This window comes from Lissotriton vulgaris, unplaced genomic scaffold (assembly GCF_964263255.1).
Source record: "Lissotriton vulgaris unplaced genomic scaffold, aLisVul1.2 SCAFFOLD_984, whole genome shotgun sequence".
NCBI lineage: Eukaryota > Metazoa > Chordata > Amphibia > Caudata > Salamandridae > Lissotriton > Lissotriton vulgaris.
In genome coordinates this window covers 625,734-648,363 of record NW_028253787.1, presented here as the reverse complement: position 1 = coordinate 648,363, position 22,630 = coordinate 625,734, and positions in this window count along the sequence as shown.

The following is a 22,630-nucleotide window of genomic DNA, read 5'->3' as shown; positions in this document are numbered from 1 at the left end:
AAGGGCTTGGTATATTAGCTAACAACTGTGGGCCCTTAGGAAATGTCAATTATAATGGAGGATGGCCAGGCATGCAGCAGAATGTATTGTATCCTAATACCCCAGCACCCATAGGCAATGTTAACTATAATGGAGGATGGCTGGGTACTCACCAGAATCCACCCTTTCCTATTACCCCTGCACCTAGATGGAATGCTCCTGTAAATGGTTGGGGCTTTGGGGCCCCATCTTATAACTGGGGAGTCAGCACCTCAAATAGGTTTGAGGCTTTAGCTGGCTTAGCTGATTGCGATTGACTTGGAGGGGCTTCGACAATGTCATGCAGCATAAATCACATATACCCTGACTAAACGAAGATTGCAGCGCTAGCGCTACACCTTTACCAGCGCTATACTAGCACTAGAATTCATTACAAACTACTTACAGCTTTTTATTGATCTTTTAGATTTTAAAATATTTTCGAGTGTGATTTATTATGTGCTTTACTTGTGATATTGTGCTTTAGAAAACATCAGTTCTGCCCATACCTGCAGTTTGCTCGCTTTCCCCGGTCCACCACAGCTTCTGTGCTGTTTGTTGTGGAGGGAGCTTTTGGAGCGACATCACTTCCTGGTTTCCTGGCTGTTCCATCTTGGCCAGCCATCTTGGAGAGGTCGGCGGACTAGTCTCCACCCTCACCTAATCTATAAGACCCCTCACAGACTAGCGCAGCAGTGACGCGCAGCGGTAGCGCCGAATACGCGCCGAAGAGGCGCCAAAGAGTAGCCAGTCTGCGCCAGTCCGCGACACGGAGGCGGACGGGGCCGGACGGCCTACGTGTATACCCACTATCTGTGCTAGTCGCACTATGTGTCGCTGTATATTCACGTATTCCAGCCCCGAGCTTCGCTCCTTGCGCCCCCGTGTGGTCACTGCCATCATGTATTTCCAGGAGGGCGGGCTCTGAAGAAAGGCTGTAGTACTTGTGGCTGGCGCCTTCCTGATCGGAAATCTTTTACACAGGTCAGCCCACCCTTTCAGCATAAATGTCTACTACTGAATACTAGATCCCTACCCGCCCACGCTCTAGACATTTGGAATATGTTACAGGATTCTAAGATATCCTGTCTGTTCCTTACGGAAACTTGGCTGTCCGAATCTTCCTCTCCCGATTTGGCCAATGCCGTACCTTCCGCCTATAACATTTATAGGAAAGACAGGTCATCCGGTAGAGGTGGTGGAGTGGCTAATATAGTTAATAAGAATATTGTATGCCATACGTTCTCAGTAGATAATATACAGGGCTGCGAAGCATTAGGCTTTACTCTTCAGCTCTCATCTTCCCAGGCCTGTACTGGTATCCTGGTCTACAGACCACCTGGCTCGGTGGGGCTGTTTTTGGAAGAACTACAGGCAGCCTTATCAATACCATGCCTTAGGTCCAATCATTGCTTTTTACTAGGTGACTTAAATATCCATATGGATAATAGTTCGGATCCGGACACTCTAAAACTGTTAGATATTACTTCCGTGTTTGGCCTATCTCCTTATGTGGCAGGACCGTCTCATAATAAAGGCCACACACTCGACCAGATTTTTTCTACCTTTCCTATCTGTGTCGACCCTCCCATGCCAGTTTTGTGGTCAGATCATTTTCTCATCACTTTCTCCATCTCTGTCATGGTTCCATCACGGTCCAAACCAGTAGGGTCGCTAAAGCATCTCTCTAAATCTTTCCATCTTCTTACTAGAGAGATGCTATCAAATGTTCTAACTAACTTCCCGTGTCCCACCTCTAACAATGTAGAGGAGTACATCGATCTCTTCCATAATTGGTTCACAGACCGTCTAGAGAGTTTGGTTCCAGCCAAGAAACATAATTCTGCAGATAAGAGAATATCTGCTCCTTGGTTTACCCCTCATCTAAAAAAAGCACGACAAGATCTTAAGAAAGCAGAAAGAGCATGGAGGCGATCCTATGATCTTTCTGAGAGGCTAAAATTTAAGACGCTGACTCGAGCCTACCATAAATTAATTTGGGATGGTAAAAAATCTTACCTGGAATCTAGAATAAATGAAGCGGAGCATTCTAGCAAGGAAATTTTCAGGGTGGTTAAAGATTTCACCTCTCCCTCTGCTTATACTCCGACCCATGCTCACTCCGAAACTTGGTTGAAGGAATTAGCTGTCTATTTTGTACAGAAAATTACCTCTATTCAATCTTCCCTCCAGGCCACTTTCCAGCAGCATACGACAAGTTTGGGGTGTCCCTTGCCAGATCATGGCCCCTTTCTGTCCAATTTTCCCCCATTAGATCATGAGAGTTCTCTTGCTATTCTGACAAGTCTCAAATCTGGATCTCCGCAGGATCCTTGCCCTGCCAAGTGTCTAGCAAATATGGCACCTGTTCTTAATGACCTGATAAATCCCATCTTGAATCTGTCACTCTCTTCCGGGGTAGTTCCCAAAGCTTGGAAGAGTGCCATGATCCTACCACTTATTAAAAAACCTGCGCTCGACCCTGCAGTTCATGCAAATTACAGACCCATCTCCTTACTCCCTGCTCTGGCGAAAGTGACTGAAAGGTTTGCTCACAGATCTATTTCCAATTTTATCGAGGAAAGGGGTCTGTTGCATGGTACTCAATCTGGCTTCCGTGCAAATTTCAGCACGGAGACCGCACTCCTTGAAGTCACTGATGCCATCAGGGAGGAGTTGGATGTCGGTAAAAAAGTGGTACTGATTATGCTGGATCTGTCGGCGGCGTTCGACACCGTTCCCCACTCACTTCTTCTCTCCAGACTCTGGGACTTTGGTCTGCGGGGAACGGTGTGGAATTGGCTTAAATCCTTCTTAGCCGACCGCCGGCAGACAATCTGGGCGCCACCCTTCTCTGCTGAAATGTCACCACTTGAAGTGGGGGTCCCTCAAGGTTCCATCTTAAGCCCCCTCCTGTTTAACATCTTTATGGCCCCCCTGGCGGTGACAGCGGAGTCTTTTGGCGCCCGGATTGTCAGCTATGCTGATGACACCCAGCTCCTCTTTGTAAGTAACAGGGATGGTCAGTTTGACGGTGTCCAGGTCAACGGATGTTTGAGTGCTGTTTTTGAGTGGTTTGGACGCCATGGGCTGAAGTGCAACACCGACAAGTCGGAGTTGCTCTTCTTTGGCTGTACATCTGAACCCGATTGGAAAACCTGGTGGCCGAAAGATATGTCTCCTCCCACTAGCTCGTCTGTGAAAGCCAAAAATTTGGGAGTGGTGATTGACAACAAGCTATCTTTCGGACCACATATTTCATCCCTCACTGGGAAATGTTTCGGCATCCTGCGGATGCTTCGCAAATTTCTCCCCCTAGTCTCCATCCAGCACAGAAAAATTATTGTCCAGGCACTGATCTGCTCCAGGCTGGATTATGCAAACATTTTGTTTCTGGGACTTCCCAAATATCTGGTCAGGCGTCTGCAAATCGCCCAGAATTCTGCAGCCTGAGCCATTTTTTGTCTTCCAAGGAAAGCCGGAGCCACGGATCTTCTCGCCACATTGCATTGGCTCCCAGTTGCAAAAAGGATTTTATTTAAAACATTGACCACGACTTTCAAGGCCTTGCATGGCATAGGCCCCAAATATATCTCCAAACGACTGTCTTGGTATACCCCTCCTAGATCTCTTAGATCCTCGTGCTTATCAAAAATGAGTGTTCCCACTATCAAACGGGCAAGAGCAGGAGGACGGTCTTTTCGTCACTTAGCCCCTCATGCCTGGAATGATCTTCCAATCTCTTTAAGACAGACTTCCAATCTTCTGTCTTTCCGCAAGGCCCTTAAGACTTGGCTCTTCCCGTAATCTTGATGCTGTTTTTTGTGTTTGTATGCCCTTTTGGTGTTATGTTTTTTTTTCCCCATCTTCGGTTGGGAGTCTTCGTCAAAGCGCCGGGATACTCCAGTGGAGTGGCCGTGCGCTATAGAAGTGTACAAATAACATAACATAACATAACCCTGGTTTGCATCTTGAAGTTGAACCAAAGCAGATTGCACTTGTTAAAACTTCTCAACAGCCACTGCATTTTGCTGACACAATGGCACGAACACCGCATTCAGATATAATTGGGTCAACTACACCACACCAGGTAACAGAGAAACTAGGTGATCTAGGAAGTACAAAAATCATTTGTTGGAACATTGCAGGTCTGAAAAAAAATCTTTCAGATCCGTCCTGGCATGATTATCTGGCTAGTGGGGATTTAATTATGTTCCAGGAAACCTGGGGGCTCGAGAACTACTTTAAGGTTGATTATAGATCTTTTTTCATCCCCGCAGTAAATACAAATGGGGGAAGACCCTCTGGCGGCCTAACAATTTGGGTGAAAATTACAGGAGGCCTGTCCTTTAAGCAAATTGACACAAATAATCCCGACCTCTTATTACTGGAGTTAAAAAACACTAAGGGTTGTAGCATTTACGTGATCAATATTTATAGTAGACCACATCGATCATGTAAAGAATCAACAGTTGTAACCCACCTGAGTAATATTGTGGCGGGGTTTGATCAAAATGCAAAAATGATTATAGGTGGTGATTTTAATAGAGGTTTTGAACCCATAATAGGTCTAGAAGACATCTATAAGGATGAGGACAGTGCCAACAATATCCCCTTAGTTGACACGAACTATAAAGCACCTTGTACAGTGAGTGCCTTACAACTATTGGATCTGACTATAGAATCAGGCCTGCGTGCCTGTAATGGGCGGTTGCCATCAGACTGCCCTAGCAAACCAACATTTACCAGAGGGGCAAATTCCAGCCATCTAGATTATTTACTAGTTTCCCTGAATTTGTGGCCCATGACCATCGACCTAATGGTGGATGATCGCACGGAAAGCGACCACTATCCTTTGACCTTATCTGTCCAGACTCAGATTTTTAAAACCCTTGACAAAAGTGTTAACAGTGCAGTCTCCTTGCCACAGGACCCTCTAGTGGCAAATAACCGTAGATCCCTGAAGTGGCCAGTGGTATTAGACAACACAAAAATCATTAGTCAAATCTATAATGTATTTCTCTCTTAGGAAATAGTACTGTCATCCAAAATCCTTGTCTGACAGAATCCCATGAACATCTAATCAACCAACTTGGCGATATCCTGACTAGGGTGGTAAAAAGATCACATAACGCCCAAAAGAGTAAACAAACTGGGATCACCTGGTATAACCAGGATTGCCGGAAAGCCAAAACAGACCTAATTACAGCGGTCAGGGGAGATTCAGCGGATATTGTGAGAACTAAGAGAGCCCAGTATAAAAGAACTTTATTTAAGGCCAAAAAAGAGTGGGACGAAAGGGTTTGGTCAGATTTGTTGGACGCATGTAAGTGCAAAGATCAGACCTCTTTCTGGAGCCTCATTGCTAGAGGCACCAGGGGGGCGACTGAATGCAAAGACACATTTTTAGAGGAGAAAACATGGGTCGAGCATTTTACTTCGTTATTATTCTTGTGAAAGCTCAGGTGAGAGTGAAGGTTGGGATAGTTTGCAGGCTCCTTTGGCAGCGCATGACACACCCCTCGTCTTTTCCTTAACAGAAACAATTTTAGCAATCAAGGCAGTCAAGTCAGGGAAAGCGCCAGGCCCTGACAGAATACCAGGTGATCTTTGGAAACACGAAAATTACATTTGGGCTCCCTATATCAATTTATTATCTAATGATATTGCCCGAGGAGCTCCTGTTCCGGAAACCTGGAAGGGGGCAGAGATTGTAACACTGTTCAAGAAGGGTGATAGGCCGATAGTGTGAAGGATTTGACCTATCAGCCTAATTGACGTGTTGCAAAAAATTTTTGCCCGACAAGTTCTTGGTCGGGTCTCCTCTTGGATTGAAGAGCACTCTATTTATACAAAATACCAGGCAGGTTTTAGATGCAAGATAAGCACTGTAGACCAGGTTTTTAGATTTTTATGTTTAGTCTGGAAATATACGATTATAAGGAGTTCCCATATATACGTGGCCTTTGTTGATTTGAAGGCAGCTTTCGATATGGTTCCAAGGGCAGCCCTATGGAAGACACTAAACAAAATGGGTGTCCCTGGGAATATCCTTCAAATTTTAATCAGACTCCACGAGAATAATTACGCACGAGTTAGATGGGGACCGAATGGAGAAGTCAGTGAGAAAATAAAAATAGCAAAAGGGGTAAGGCAAGGGTGCGTAATGGCACCTACCTTATTCTCTTTATACGTCAATGACATCCCCGATACTCTTTTGGGCTGCGAGCATGACTCTCCCAAATTGAGCGGGCAAGCCGTTCCGGCATTATTGTTTGCAGACGACACAATCTTAATTTCACAGACACCCAGGGGGCTCCAAAACCTTTTAAATACATTCAGTCTGTATTGCCACGACAAGGAATTAGAAATTAATTCCTCAAAAACAAAAGTTATGACAATCAACCCCCACAAAGGTTTTAATAAGGTTTTTAAGATAAACAATGAACCTATTGAAGAAGTCCCCAATTTTAAATACCTGGGTATTATTTTAGACAGCGATGTTACATGGAAAACACAACTGGAGAACTCAAAACTAAGGCTGATCCAAAACCAGGGCCCGATTTTAAAGAAGCATAAGAATAGCCATTTCAAAGCAGTCTCACCAGCAATCGAATTATTTAAATATAAAGTGCAATCATCTTCACTTTATGGTGCGGACCTTTGGGCCTATGCTTTAAAGGATACTTTCCGAGTGAGGGAAAACTCCTTCATTAGGCAACTTTTAGGGATACCTGGGTCAACACCACTGACACCCGTATTATGGGATCTTAACTTCAGACGTACTGACGACTATGCTTCTCTTCGTCCGCTGCTCTATTGGGTCCGTTTATGGTCCGTTGAAGAGCTGGCTGATTATAGAGAAGCATTGAAAGAGATATTGGCTATAAGGAATACCACGCACTTGCCATGGTTAGAGTACGTCAAAAAATGGTTTGAAAAACTAGGGTTAAGCGACTTTTGGTTTGACCCTGATTCCCTCACAAACAGCTCAAAAAAGATCTTGAAGCAAAGGTACTGGGACTATATTAGAGATTTAGTGCTATCAAATCCCAGAACAGGGACCCTAACCTCGAAATTTTTTGAAATCAAAATGAATATGCAATTAGAGCCCCTTATGGATGAAATTTACCCTCCATTGGCTAAAAGCCTATATTTAAAGTTCCGGTATAGTATTTTGCAACTAAAAGAAAGGACAACTAGCTGGAACTGTAATAAGGGGTTGACCGGGGCCGCCGGCTCTGATATATGTGAGTTTTGCGAGATGGGGATGAAAGAGGATGAGTCCCATGTTTTATTTATATGCCCAGCATACCTTAAAGCCAGGAAAAAATGGCTTAAGCCAATCTGTAAAAGGTTAGGCCTCAGACAAATTAAGGTTGGACTTAGAATATTTAAAGGAGACACTGCACAACCGATTGTGTTCAGCCTAAGTCGTTTTCTCCTATGTGTAGCCTTGATCAGGAGGATGAAAAATCAAAAAACCTAATGAAATAGGCTACTTCACCATGTTATTGAGTCATCTGTTAGCTGCTAAAGTGCTGCTTGCTCTACTGTTATGGTGTATATCTTTTTAACAAAAACAGACGTCTAATTTATTGTTTTATTATTCTGTATATTTATCTAGTGTTCTGTATACTAGAGGGACCGATCAAGATCTAGCCAACCCCAATGTAGATGATTTGGAAAATAAATTGAATTTTATGTATTTTATGCAAAGGAGATGTGTTGATATTTTTACCCACTGCTATTTTATTACTATGTACTGTAATATGATGTATTATGATTTAATGTATTGCATCTTACAAGGTTTTTTAAACCGAATAAAGATTGAAATGAAATGGATCACCATTCCAGAGGTACAGGTTGGACTCAGACACCATCTTGGACCTCATCAGGGACCTCCAACCACTGTTGGAGCGCACTACCCCAAGGGAACACACTATTCCTCCCCATGTCCAGGTGCTGTGCAGCCTACACCTGCTTGTGCCTTGTAGCTACCAGAGTGTGGTTGCTGCAGTAGGTGGTGTAACTCAGAGCAGCCTGTCAAGGTTTTTCCACAAATTCCTTGACGCCATGTTACAGAGGATGGACCATTACATATAATTTCCTGCAACCCATGCTGAACTGGTCCAAACAAAATCTGACTTTTACCAGATGGCACGATTCCCCAATATAATTGGCTGCATTGATGGCACGCACACTCCCATTTGTCCCCCTGCTGCCACCGAATATATATACAGGAATAGGAAGTCAACGCACACCATCAATGCGCTGGTGATTTGCAATGCAAAGTGCCACATCACAATCTTACAACGGTCAGAGGATTTCCAGAGTTGAGGAATTGATGTTAGGCCTTTCTGGGGGAATTTCCTCTCTATTAGACCCTCTAAATCCTTAAGGCCTGTAGGGTCCTCTCTATCTCCATGGCAGGTAGCTCCTGAAAATGTAGAAGAAGCAGCAAGGTTTGATGATTTGAAAATTTGTTTATCAAAAGATCTCCGCCTCGTATCTTATCCCAACTTACCAATTCCCCCTTCTCAGGATAAGGTTGAAGATGAAACCTCTCGTTGGAATTGGTTACTTGGCGTCCTTTCAAAGAAATTGACCATTAAGTACCCTACCAATCCTCATCTTTAGCGACAATATAACGTTGTTATCTTGGAATTGTGCTAGGCTGACGAATTGTCCAGGAAAAATTCAATTCCTCATGTCCCTTAAGGCCAGTGTGATCTGTCTCCAGGAGACCCGGTGTTCAGAGACACTTCAGATAGGAAGGGACTACTTTGTTCTGGAGGGTCGCGCTGTTCCCTCCAGGAGAGGCCACGCTAGGGGGGGAATTGCATGTCTTTTACCCAATCGGATAAAATGGGATTTCTCCCATTATTTGGATCCCTGTAACCTCCTTCAAGCCGTAACACTGTTAAGCCAAGACAATGTTGTGGTATCTAAACCCCTAGTATTGATTAATGCCTATATTCCCCCTGAAGCTAGTTTTAATATAACCTTAAAAAAGGTTTTCGTCTATATTCAGAGTCTTAGAGAGAGATCTCTTTCTACTAATATAATTTTTGTAGGGGATTTGAATTGCAAAGTCTCTAATCTTAGTATGAGTCTGTTTCGCGATAAATTTAAAGAAGAATCTTTTCAGATACCCCAAGCCCTCCTTCCTGAGAATATCAAAACAAACAAGCGAGGGAAAATACTTCTTAAAGAACTATCAGCTATGGACTGAATTATAGCGAATGGAAGGCTCCCTTCCGATTCCCCTGGAAATTTTACTCATAAGTCTCACCAGGGTGAATCTATATTAGATTATGTGATAGTTGAGAATTCCACTTTTTCCCTACTAAAGGATCTTAGGGTTACTGAAACGGTGCTTAGCGACCATAAATTACTTTCTTCCTCTATAAACATAAATCCTCCGAAATCTGACCAATGGTCTCTTGATAGCGCCCAGGTAAGCTTTGGAGCGAAATCAGGAAGATGCTATGGGAACACAAAAGCTGTACATTATCTGGAGAGGGTTCTTGATGCTGCAATTGATGACCTTGCTATGTGGCAGGGTTCTGAAATGTTGTGCTTTCTAGATTTAATGAAGTCAGTGATTTGGGTGGCTAAAAAACCAAACAAGCAAAGATGTTTTATAACACCCTCTTGTGTCCTGCGTTCACTCAATATAGAGATAAATAAACTAGTGAGGGAACAATACTTGTGTAAATCGGTGGAAGGATCACACAAAGTAAGTTTATTAAAAAGGAGGCAAAGGTTAAAAGTGAAATTACGGAAAGAAGGGGAGGATACTATCTGGATAAAATTAAGAGAGGCAGCTTTTAAAGGACAAATGAGACAGTTCTGGTCGCTTATAGGTGAGAGGTGTAGATCAAGAACAAGACCGCTCCCTATCCCCATCGAGGAACAAAAATGGGTGGACTACGTCACATCCTTATATGCAAATAATGGAGCGGTGGTGCCCTGTATAGGTTGTATTGTAAGTGGTCAGTCTTTAGATCTCTTATCTGAAAACGATATTCTAATAGCTATAAAGGAAATGCATTCATCTGGGGCAATGGGGCCGGAGGAACTTCCAATTTCGGTCTTAAAGCAAGGCAGTGAAAAATGGAGCAAATTGTTATGCCCTGTGTTCAATAGTTGCTTCTCTAGTGGAAAGATTCTCCCTTCGTGGAAAGGGAGCATCTTAGTGCCCCTTTTCAAGAAGGGTGACCGATACGCTCCCCAAAACTATCGCCAAATTGCACTCTTAGATGCAATCGGCAAAGTATTTGCAAGATGCCTTTTGAAGCAAATAAATGACTGGGTGGACCAAGAAAATATACTTCCCCTTGAACAGACGAGTTTTCGAAAGCTCCACGGTACCCTGGATAATTCATCGGCTCTACAGGTAATAACGGACAAATATATCAGGGTCAGGGGTGGGGGAGTCTATGCCGCTTTCATAGACTTCTCCACGGCCTTCGATAAAGTGGACCGCCCCCTACTGTGGAAGAAATTACTTCTTTGGGTATGCGTGTAAGGCTGCTGAATTTGGTTCAGGAACTCCACTCAGAGACGTGGTGTAGAGTATTATTGGGTGGGGAGAGAGGCTTATCGCAAGTAATTCCTTCTGCCAACGGCCTTACACAGGGCTGTCTATTGGCCCCCCTGCTGTTCTCTCTTTATGTTTGTGATCTTCCCCAGACCTTATCCTTGTGTGAAGGCATCCCTCCCACTTTAGGAGATAAACCGATTGCATGTTTAATGTATGCAGATGACATACTTCTTTTAGACCTTACTCCAAAGGGTCTTAATAGTCGTCTGCATGCCTTGCATTTATTCGCTGAGCATCACTATTTGAAGATTAATCTGTCTAAAAGCAAGGTAATGTGCATTACTGGGAAGAATTGATGAAATTTGGTAATTTTAGTTGGTTTTTGGGAAGTGAGAAATTGGAAATTGTAAAATGTTATACTTTTCTTGGGAATATAATATGTAGTAACTTGAGCATCAGGGCTCATATAGACAACAACATTAGGAATGCCATGACTCAGGGAAATGGACTGAGTGCTCTTTACAAAGCAACAGGCAGAAGATATTTTGTCCATCTGCTGGAGGCTTTTCGTGCAAAAATTCCGGCTTCCCTGCTTTATGGCATTGAGTTAATAGATTTGAGGCAATGGGGTTTCTTAGATACGGTCGAGGGTAGACTTTTGCGACATTTATTGTCGGTCAATAATGTCTGTACAGTGGAATCCCTCAGACTGGAATTGGGCATACGAAGTAGTTGGGTTCAGGCTCTAGCAGGAGTAATACGTTGGGTCTTCTATTTAGCCAAATGCAAACCGGCTACCTTAAGATTCCTCATTAAAAAAGAATTGTTGGGGCCTATGAAAGAATATTCTTTACTTATAAAGAATTTCAGAAAGGCAGTTACACTATTAGAATTGGAGGAATCTACCCTTTTTCCATTATCTCCTCATCAGTTAAAGTTGTCATTAAAACGGGCTACATGGGAGTTAAGATAGAGATGCTCGTACTACAAAGAAAGGTGTTGCAGAGGTTGTCAATTCCTATATATTCAAACAAATACAACCATATGCATCCTGGATTCTCCCTCACGGCTTGCGCCGTTTTTGGTTCCTCTTGAGACATGACATTCTCCCTTTAAATAAATTATTGGCTAAATGACATGGCTGTTCCGATAAATGTGATCTATGTAACATTGACAGCTCAACTCAGGATATCACCCATATCCTTTTTATATGCCCTGCCCTAATGGTCCACCGTCGAAAGTGGTTGAGAACAATATGCCTAACGCTAGGTATTTCTTCAGCTAAATCTTTCCTCAAGGCCATTTTCATCCCTCCTAATGAAATGTTCTGTCATAGAATCTTTAACTTTTTTAAATACTTTTTAGAATTATATTAATAGGTATAATCCCTATTTTTTTATTGCTGCATAAATGGAATGTATTTTGTGGCTTTTTTATTTTTCATTTTGCTTTACATTTTGCTTTACATCTTTTGTTAATTCTCGTGTTCTGTTTATATGTGGATCTCAACTGAGTTCCAAAACATATTTAATAAAAATTGAATTGAAATTGAATTGCCACATCACGGACCTTGTGGCAAAATTCCATGGGAGTACCCACGACTCCTATATATTTCAAAACAGCGGCATCTATGCACGGATGACTGCAGGGGAATTTGGTGAAGGATACCTGCTAGGTAAGACGCAGTGTGCGACACCAATAACGCCTATAGCTGCAAGAAGTGCATGTGAGTAAATGTATTCCCATTTCCTTTTCTGTGACAGTGCATATGCCCTCCGCTCCTTCATACTCACCCCTACCTCAACCCCTCAACACCCAGCCAAAGGAGATATAACCGGGCCCACAAGAGCACAAGAAATGTAGTGGAGCGTAGGTTTGGTATCTGGAAAAGCAGGTTCAGGTGCTTGCACAAGAGTGGAGGTGCAAGGCAGTATACCCCCATCACCTGCTGTAAGATCATTGCTGCCTGTGCTATGTTGCACAACCTTGCTGTGAAGAAGGGTACTGAGGTGGACTTGTCAGACTATGAGGATCATGACGACGACATTGCTGTGCCTGAAACACAACCTGCTGGAGTGTCAACACCAAGTGATGGCAGATACAGACATGAGGAGATTACACGCAACTATTTCTGAGTAAGTAATGAGACACAGACAGGTTGTGTATGGGAACAACGTAATTTAATGTTGCCACAACGTTCAAGCACGGAAGTGCAACTAAATAAACATTATATACGTGGAGGCTGTATGTCCCGGGTTACTTCACCCATGACCGATAAAGCCACTTGCGCCCGCGCTTCCCTGAGCCACTCTGATGTTGGTCACTGTGTTCGGCAAGACCTGCAGACTCAGCTGGGCGCCTGCTACTCCTCCATGGCTCCAGAACAGCGCTTGCCATGCTGCTCCGGCTACTACTGTCAGCCTCTGCCACGTCCGGTGCAGGATTCTGCGCAGTGTGTGAAAGAAGAATAACCTCTAGGGCACTTGTGATTCTGATCATTGCCCCTGATGACCTCAGCCGTGTTCTGCGTTAAGGCCTCCTGCATATTAATGCCCCTATGGCAAAGCAGGGATTTGGCAGTGGCCAGACGATTGGTGGCCGTATTGTGGATACGGGCCTCCCTGCGCCTTGTGTGGGACTGACTGTCTAGTTTTGAGCAGAGCTGTGTTATGGAGCTACTCATCTGCTGCATCCCTGCAGCAATGTCCGCATTTGTTTTAGCTATCTCCCTATTGGACTCGACAATGGCACTCATGCCCTTCCCCATGTCTCCTATTTTGTCATTCAGGACTCGGAATTGGCAATGGCAGGCTTGGATCGATTTGCCCTGCATCCTCTGTATGTGCACCATGCTCCCCTCCAGACCACGGAACACCATGCCATCTCCACGTCTACCTACACTACTCGGTGCACGTTGTGTTCTGCGCGCTGTGACTGGCTCATTACTGGACTGAGGTGCTGCAGAACTGACATCTACAGTGATTTGAGCCTCACCCCCACCCTCTGCTGACTCCATTGCTGGTAGTGGGGCCACGACATGCCTCCTGACTGGTGGGATTGCAGGAGTGACAAGGAACAGTGATGGGGAGGTTTCTAGTGAGAAAACCAGGGGAGGGGATTGTGAGAGCTGTGGGGAGTGCAGCATTATCAACTGTGTGCTACTGTGTCACAGTCACTACAATAAATGCTTTACACATTTCACTTTCATTTGTCTGCATTACTTTCAGTGACTTGCTGATGTCTGCTCAGTTACACAGGTTCTTACATTTGCTGACTACATTTCCCATGATTCATTGCTCCTGTATAGTGCAAGCAGTACTGGACTGGGGTTGGCTTGTCCACAAAGGTTAAAGGGAAGCAGGTTGGTGTGGGGTGTAAGGGGTAACCTCTTTTGGAATCGTGTAGACATTCGGCTGAATGAACATAAGAGCAACATTAGAACTAAAATGCTCAAATCCACGGTTGCCATGCATTTTTTGGAAGCCAAACAAGAGATAACTGAACTTAAGGCACGCATTCTTGAAGTTGTGGAAAAACATGAAGGCATCAACAACTAAACACAACTTCTGAAGAGAGAAAATCACTGGATATATCGTTTAAAGACTTTGAGACCTGGGGGCCTCAATGAAAGGGTGGAATTTCTTTGTTATTTATAATTGCACTGTTATCGGTCTACTTTCTCCTAGCATGGAGACATCTGGTTATTTGTACCTTTATCTGAGTTACACTGCATTGTAGCACACAAGTTCCACAATCCTTATCGCATCGCGTAGGTACAGACTCCACCCACCCATTTCCCTTTATTCCTCTTCCGCCACTCCGTGTAAGTTCAAACGGAGCGTAGCGGATCTCACAGAGAGCGGCACACTACTTTTTTCACTGGTAAGCCTATACAGCTAGTAGCGCGACACATTATTTTATGCCACATGGTTCTGGTTTAAACAGCCACTTTGTAGCTACTTTAGCGGTTTATTCAACTCAAACTCAACACCGCTTTGTTCCCCGCACAAGTTCGGCAGGGTTTCCCTTTAACGCATAGAAGTAACAGCTTTGTTTAAACCTCACGTCAGTCACGAACTTTGATACACGTATCACATTATCCTTCACGCCACTTTGACATCTTAGCAACCAGTACCATATAGTGTTGTTCAATTTGTTGGGAAAGCGTGTTTTTTTAAATATGTTATATTATCACAACTTCCTACATGTTATACATACAGCTGAACTTGGTTATTTAAAGGAATATAGCTTTTTTATCTGATTATGTCAGTAGCTACTGTTGAATATATTTTTGGTTGGTGTTCAGAACGTAGTACTAATTACAGTCGTTTGAACCCACAGATCCCTTGATAAAGGCGCCGGCTTGCGCCGAAATGCATTGGGAGGCCATGGGAGGCCAGTGAAATGCTTATTAAGCTAAGAATATCAGATTGAAAATCATATTGTTACGATGCTTGATGTGAATTAACATTATGGATAATGTCATACACCATGGATTATCAATAAATTGAATTATCCTCATGGAGAACTGATAAACTGTTTCAAAATTCTTGCTGGCTACTCAGCACATACTCGTGCCCAGGGTTACAAGTTGATTTGGAACTTGTTTGTATCCGTTGCTAGTATTCCCCACCCCTGAGTAGGGGGTGTCCTTGGAGCACAGTCAACCTATAATAAATCCAGGCACCAAAACGCAGTGCTCGAATCAACCAATTTTTTTAGTCATTATTCAACCTACTCACTAGGTTCGAAGCACGCCCTAAAGACAAGATGCAATACGAAGAGATTACTCGCATGACTGAAAGCAAGGCAGAAACATTTGCATTTGATGCAGAAGCAAGCTCACAAATATATTCTCTCATACAAGAAGAAACTACGGAGTTCGCCACCAATAAAACCAAGGAACAACATGTCAAACAGCTGTTATATTTAACCAGAAAAACCATCAACCAACGCCTCCATGCAAGTACCTTAATTGGGTACCATAAAGCACAGCGGATTCCAAGAGGACTCAGGATCCCTCTGAAACCGTCACTATGTAAAAACAGTAAACAATTCGTTGACAAATGGTATGCCATATTAAACAAGTGCAGTTTAGATTTAATTCTTTTGATTATTGAGGAACTCTCAAGAATTCTTGGAGTAAAAGATTAATTGAGCAAACTCATGAGCCCAGAAGAAATCACGAAAACGTTAGAAGACATAAACCAGCAATTAACAAAACACACACAAGAAGTCAATGAGCGCAAGATAAGAAAATACCGTCGGGATACCCTCGATTACAAGCTGGAGGAAGTACATTCATGGGCGGAAGTTTATGCTAAAAAGGCAAACTAAAGGGTACGCTTCACAAACGGATACCGCATCCACAGGTAGTGACACGTCTGGACAAAGAGGACCTCAAAACACTGAAACACGAAGAGCAAAAGAGATTCAAACAACCTCTGCACAGACGCCTTTTTTAGAGTCAGGCCCAGACATAAGGGAAGACCCAGGAGGGGCCATAAACATAGAGTAAGAGAAAGATCCACCGATAACAAAAGAAAAAACCAGGAGGAAGAAATAAAAACCAGACAAATTAATGAAGATAATTTGGTCATTAATATATCACAAAAACTCCTCACCAAAAAAGAAATGGCCACATTACAGAAAGGTACTTCCTTCATACCCACCACCGATACTGATGTCCTTGAATTGGAAGTTAGTTTGTTTAAACTAACACGCAAATTACGACTCAGAAACTTCTTTGATAACATTGTCACAGATGATAAAAGAGAAGAAGAAGATCAACTTAAGGGACTTCGACCACATAGCAACTACATGGCACCTGTGAGCCACAAGGCCATAGATTTATTTGAAACCCTCTGCAAACAAGATATACAGTCTATCAAGCTTTGCAATAAGAAACATACCAACATACCGTTCAGTGAATTGAATATCATCAGAAACATTAGTAACGATGAATCTGTTTTTTGTCAGAAAGCTGACAAGGGTGGAGCTTTAGTCATAATGGACCGATCATACTATGAGTCACAAGTCACGGAACATTTGGAAGACACCAACCTTTACATGAAAATACAACACAATCCCACTAGAGAAATTCAAGATACTTTTTCACAGATTTTGAAAAAAGCTATAGACAATGGCACCATTAAAGAAAAAACCAAACATTACCTGACACAGATGGATCCACGGAGCCCGTCATTCTACATGACACCGAAAGTGCACAAAGATTTTAAAAATCCACCATGTAGACCCTTAGTGTCTACCTCCAAGAGCATTCATGAACCCATAGGAAAGTTCCTTGATAAGTATCTTCAACCCTTTGCAATGGAAGCCCAGTCATATATAAAAGACACTACAGACTTTTTGAATAAACTGGCTACTATCAACATCACCAAAGAACAACAAATAGTCATGGCTACCATTGACGTCAAAGCCTTGTACACGTCGATTCCCCATCAATCAGGCATAGAGGCAGTTGAAAAAGCTTTACTCCACAGTAATTATGAAGATGCCATGAAAGTCTTTTTGATGGAACTCCTTCAGTTCACTCTTATGCACAGTTATTTTAAATATGGTGATGAATGGTACATTCAAAAGAGCGGCACATCTATGGGCAATTCGGCAGCTCCCACATATGCCAATATCTTCATGAGGGACTATGAAGATACAAACATTTTGAGCCAGGAGATTTGGAAGGAACATATCAAACTCTATGTTCGATTTATCGACGACATTTTCATTGTTTGGGAAGGGGCCAAAGAAGTTCTATCATCGGAAATATCCAAACTAAATCTGATTGACGAACGCATACAGTTCACTTGGGACATCCAAGATAAAAGCATCAACTTTCTAGATGTAACTATAATCAGAGGTGATTCCACTTTCAATACGACTCTATACAGAAAGAACACAGACCGCAACAACTTACTCAGTTATGACAGCTTTCATCCTCCAGCCCTCAAGAGACACCTACCATATTCTCAACTAATGAGGGTGAAACGAGTAGTCTCGGAACCGGAGAAAGCAGAGAAACAAATGGACGAAATGTCTACATGATTCCAAAAGAGAGGTTACCCCTTACCAATCTTGAATGAAGCCAGAAAGAGAATTAGAAATGTGTCCAGAGAAAGTCTATTAACCAACAAACCGGTGAATAAAGAACAACGCATTACATGCGTGAGTAAATTTTCCACATCCAGCCAATCCTTCAAAAACATCATTAAAAAATATTGGTCCATACTACGGGTGGAACCAGATTTTAAGGGAGCCTTTGAGCAAGAACCACTGTTTGCACACACCAGACCCATGAATGTGGGACAACTATTGAAATCAAGACCTAAGATTAGTTTGTTCACAATATTTAAAGGAACTCTGCCTTGTATGAACTGTAACAACTGTGGGAATATTATTAAAGGCAACAAGTTATCTCCTCCTGAGTTTAAAGACACTATCAACCTGAAAGTAAATGGCACATGTGACACAATGAATGTTATATACGTATTGAGTTGTCCATGCAAACTACACTACGTGGGACACACTGAACGCAAATTCAAAATTCGGCTGAATGAACATAAGAGCAACATTAGAACTAAAATGCTCAAATCCACGGTTGCCATGCATTTTTTTGAAGCCAAACACGAGATAACTGAACTTAAGGCACGCATTCTTGAAGTTGTGGAAAAACATGAAGGCATCAACAACAAAACACAACTTCTGAAGAGAGAAAAATCACTGGATATATCGTTTAACCGCATCCGCGCTCAGAGAATTCTCCTCCTGTGCTCAGATTTTCAAAATACCATGCTTCATGACGAGCTGGGCTCGGCATCAGCGTGCGAGGAGGCTACGCCATGACGAGCCCAGCTCGTCATGAGCTTGGAAGGGGTTGAAGACTTTGAGACCGGGGGGCCTCAATGAAAGGGTGGAATTTCTTTGTTATTTATAATTGCACTGTTATCGGTCTACTTTCTCCTAGCATGGAGACATCTGGTTATTTGTACCTTTATCTGAGTTACACTGCATTGTAGCACACAAGTTCCACAATCCTTAGCGCATCGCGTAGGTACAGACTCCACCCACCCATTTCCCTTTATTCCTCTTCCGCCACTCCGTGTAAGTTCAAACGGAGCGTAGTGGATCTCACAGAGAGCGGCACACTACTTTTTTCACTGGTAAGCCTATACAGCTAGTAGCGTGACACATTATTTTATGCCACATTGTTCCGGTTTAAACAGCCACTTTGTAGCTACTTTAGCAGTTTATTCAACTCCAACTCAACACCGCTTTGTTCCCCGCACAAGTTCGGCAGGGTTTCCCTTTAACGCATAGAAGTAACAGCTTTGTTTAAACCTCACGTCAGTCACGAACTTTGATACACGTATCACATTATCCTTCGCGCCACTTTGACATCTTAGCAACCAGTACCATATAGTGTTGTTCAATTTGTTGGGAAAGCGTGTTTTTTTAAATATGTTATATTATCACAACTTCCTACATGTTATACATACAGCTGAACTTGTTTATTTAAAGGAATATAGCTTTTTTATCTGATTATGTTAGTAGCTACTGTTTAATATATTTTTGGTTGGTGTTCAGAACGTAGTACTAATTACAGTTGTTTCAACCGCAAGATCCCTTGATAAAGGCGCCGGCTTGCGCCGAAATGCATTGGGAGGCCATGGGAGGCCAGTGAAATGCTTATTAAGCTAAGAATATCAGATTGAAAATCATATTGTTACGATGCTTGATGTGAATTAACATTATGGATATCGTCATACACCATGGATTATCAATAAATTGAATTATCCTCTTCGAGAACTGATAAACTGTTTCAAAATTCTTGCTGGCTACTCAGCACATACTCGTGCCCAGGGTTACAGGTTGATTAGGAACTTGTTTGTATCCGTTGCTAGTATTCCCCACGCCTGAGTAGGGGGTGTCCTTGGAGCACAGTCAACCTATAATAAATCCAGGCACCAAAACGCAGTGCTCGAATCAACCAATTTTTTTGTTAAAAATTCTAGAATGTCATGTCACCAAAGCCTTCAGCAACTTCATAGAGGAAAGCCGCTACTTAGCGCCCCACCAGGCTGGCTTCCGTCCGTCTCACTCCACAGAGTGTCGTCCTTTCTGTTCTGGACGAGCTCAGAGGGGGTGCGGATGTCAACTCCCCACATGCGCTGGTTCTCCTCGATTTGTCCGCTGCCTTTGACACGGTCGACCATTCCATCCTCCTCGACCGTGTCAGAGGCGCCGGCATCAGGGGACCCGCCCTGGCGTGGCTTACCTCCTTAGGAAATCGCACTCAGGCTGTTAAGCTAGCAGACTTTTCGGCCCCCATATGTGCCGTTCATTGTGGGGTACCACAGGGCTCTTCCCTCTCTCCCCTTCTTTTCAACTGCTACATTCGTCCTCTCATACTTGCCCTGCAACAGATAGATGTCTCGGTATTCAACTACGCCGATGATCTCCAGCTGATTTTCAACCTTTCTCCCCTGCCCGCTTCTATACACAACTTTCAAACCATTATGACTTTCATCAGCGACTGGATGAACTGCAATCACTTCAAGTGAAACCCCGATAAGACCGAACTGGTTCTCACGGGTGGCAGTCCCAGTCCCTGGTCCCCCATCTTTTGGCCCCCCTCTCTTGGCTGCCCTCCTCTACCCTCCTCCTCTGTAAAAACCCTGTGTATCAAAGTTAACTCGGACCTCACATTGCGCTCGCAGATCAACGCAGTGGTCTCAGCACGTTTCCTGACACTCTGTACCATTCGTAAGATTTCCCGCTTCTTTTCTTTTGCAGCCCTCAAATTGATTCTCATGGCCATGGTCATTTCTCGTCTCGACTAGGGCAATGTTTTGTACACAGGCGCCCCTGCTTAAGATCTTCGGCGCCTCCAGCTTATTCAAAATCAGGCAGCCCGATTGATTTACAAACTCCCCAAATCTCATCACTCTTCCCCCTTGCTAAAAGCTTTACACTGGCTTCCTATTGCTGAGCACTCACAATTCAAGATGGCCTGCATGACTTTCCAGGCCCTGGGTGGCACTGCAGCAGCCTTTATTAACTCTAAAATTACACCATATGTCCCAAAAAGAGATCTGCGCTCTTCATCCCAAATCTTGTTGTGTGTTACCCGCTTCAGGAATTAGAAAACAGGGGGGTTCTAAAGTTCTCTATCCTGGCGCCGTCCTTCTGGAATGCCCTCCCCTTCACCATCAGGGCCATTCCAGCCTACCCCGATTTCCGCAAGGCCCTCAAGACTCTTGTTCACTCGAACTTTTCCACGCTAGTCTACCCTCTCTGTCTGCCCGGGCCACCGGTCCTCAGCGCCAAGAAACCGTTTGGTGATCGAGCGCTTTACAAATCCCTTAACCTCAACTTCAAAATTATGTATATCATGTCAATATTAATTTTAATTGTACATAATTTCTCATTTCATATTTTTGTAGTTGTCACAGCCATGAAGATCCCAGAAGATTAGTGATGGCATGTATTGCTTGGCTATTTAACTGTCTTGATGATATTTTGAGTCTGAAGATTACTGTGTTTCAGGACAGATTACTTACATGACTGATAGCATCATTTGTTACAGTTTTAATATAATTTTTTTCTAGCAGAGTTTACTGCAACAAGAATTGTTACATGCATGAACAGTACATTTTGGATGGAGTATATAAGCTAATGAACTTTTCCAGAGTGCATTCCTAAGCTTCAAAATACCAAGGGTTCACATGTTTGACATTAGGAAGCCAAATCTTGTCCACAGGTTATCCTATAAATGAATTAAGCTGCAGTGAGGAAAACCTAGCCCTTTGCAAATAAATCATGACAGTTAGCTCATTGTGAGTTATTCAGCCACTAGGCCTTGCTGGTTGGGGTCCTTCAGAATTCAGTCAAAAGAAAAAGATGGGACATATAAACTGTCTAGCATAGAATGTTCTGTATGGGATAAAAGGCATCGGACACCCATGCAACCCAAAGGGAGTTAAACACTGAGTTTTCCAAACTCCGTTTATTTGAATCTCAAATTCAGCCTTGAATATGCACATGTTACTCATACAGAGTTTGATTATAAGGGGACACCTATGCATTTCTCCCCGTTGAGAGGGAGCTCGACATTGGTAAAGAAATATGCAAAATTATAGCACTGCTTGTATACATTTTCTTATGCCCACTATATACAATGTGTGCTGCGATTCACATGTATGTTAGCATTACATAGAGATTGTTGAACCACACCAGTTTGTAGATGCAACAATTGTTGAAGCACAGAGAAACAGGACTCATTTAATAGGTCTGTTTTCCTTCTCAGAGTAATATTCTCAGAAGAGTTACATTTCAAGAGGAATAAGTAGCTATGATGGTATTGTGAATTTTCACTTTAATACATTGTGAACAGCATGCTTATGAATAAAAGACAATGGTGACCCACAAGGTGTAATAAATGTATACTCACTAGCTAGAAATGGATTTACAGGAAGGAAGGTTATTGACCCATAGGGCACAAATTGGTACTGCTGAAATATGTGAATACAAATGGTCACTGGGTAATGAGAACCTTAGTAAATCCGACATTTTTTAGTTGTAAATCCAAGACATTCCTCAAAACGAAGGTACATCTACGGATTTATATGAAAATGTTGGAAGAGGTTAACAAAGAGATAACAGCATTTAAAGAATACCTTATCCAGGCAACTATTAACACTACAAAAAGATATTAAATGTTTTCCCCGAGACAACCCCATATCTGTACATAGTGGGCAATTACCCAGACCAGCAACTATGCAATTCCAGTGACAATGAGGGGAAGCACACTAAAGAAAACAGATCATCCAACTCCTTGGGTGATAGTAGTGGAGAAGATACTTGGAATGAACACAGGCAAAGGGGGAAATCCTTGGCTTGAACCCAACACTATAGGAGTTTTCATCCTAACTGTCATTATAGTTAGCCCTCTCCACCACTATTGTATGGACCATCCCACGGTTTCCCACCCAACCCTTTCCAGCCCTAAAGGTTTCCACCATATCACAGTCCACAACCTTTTTTAGG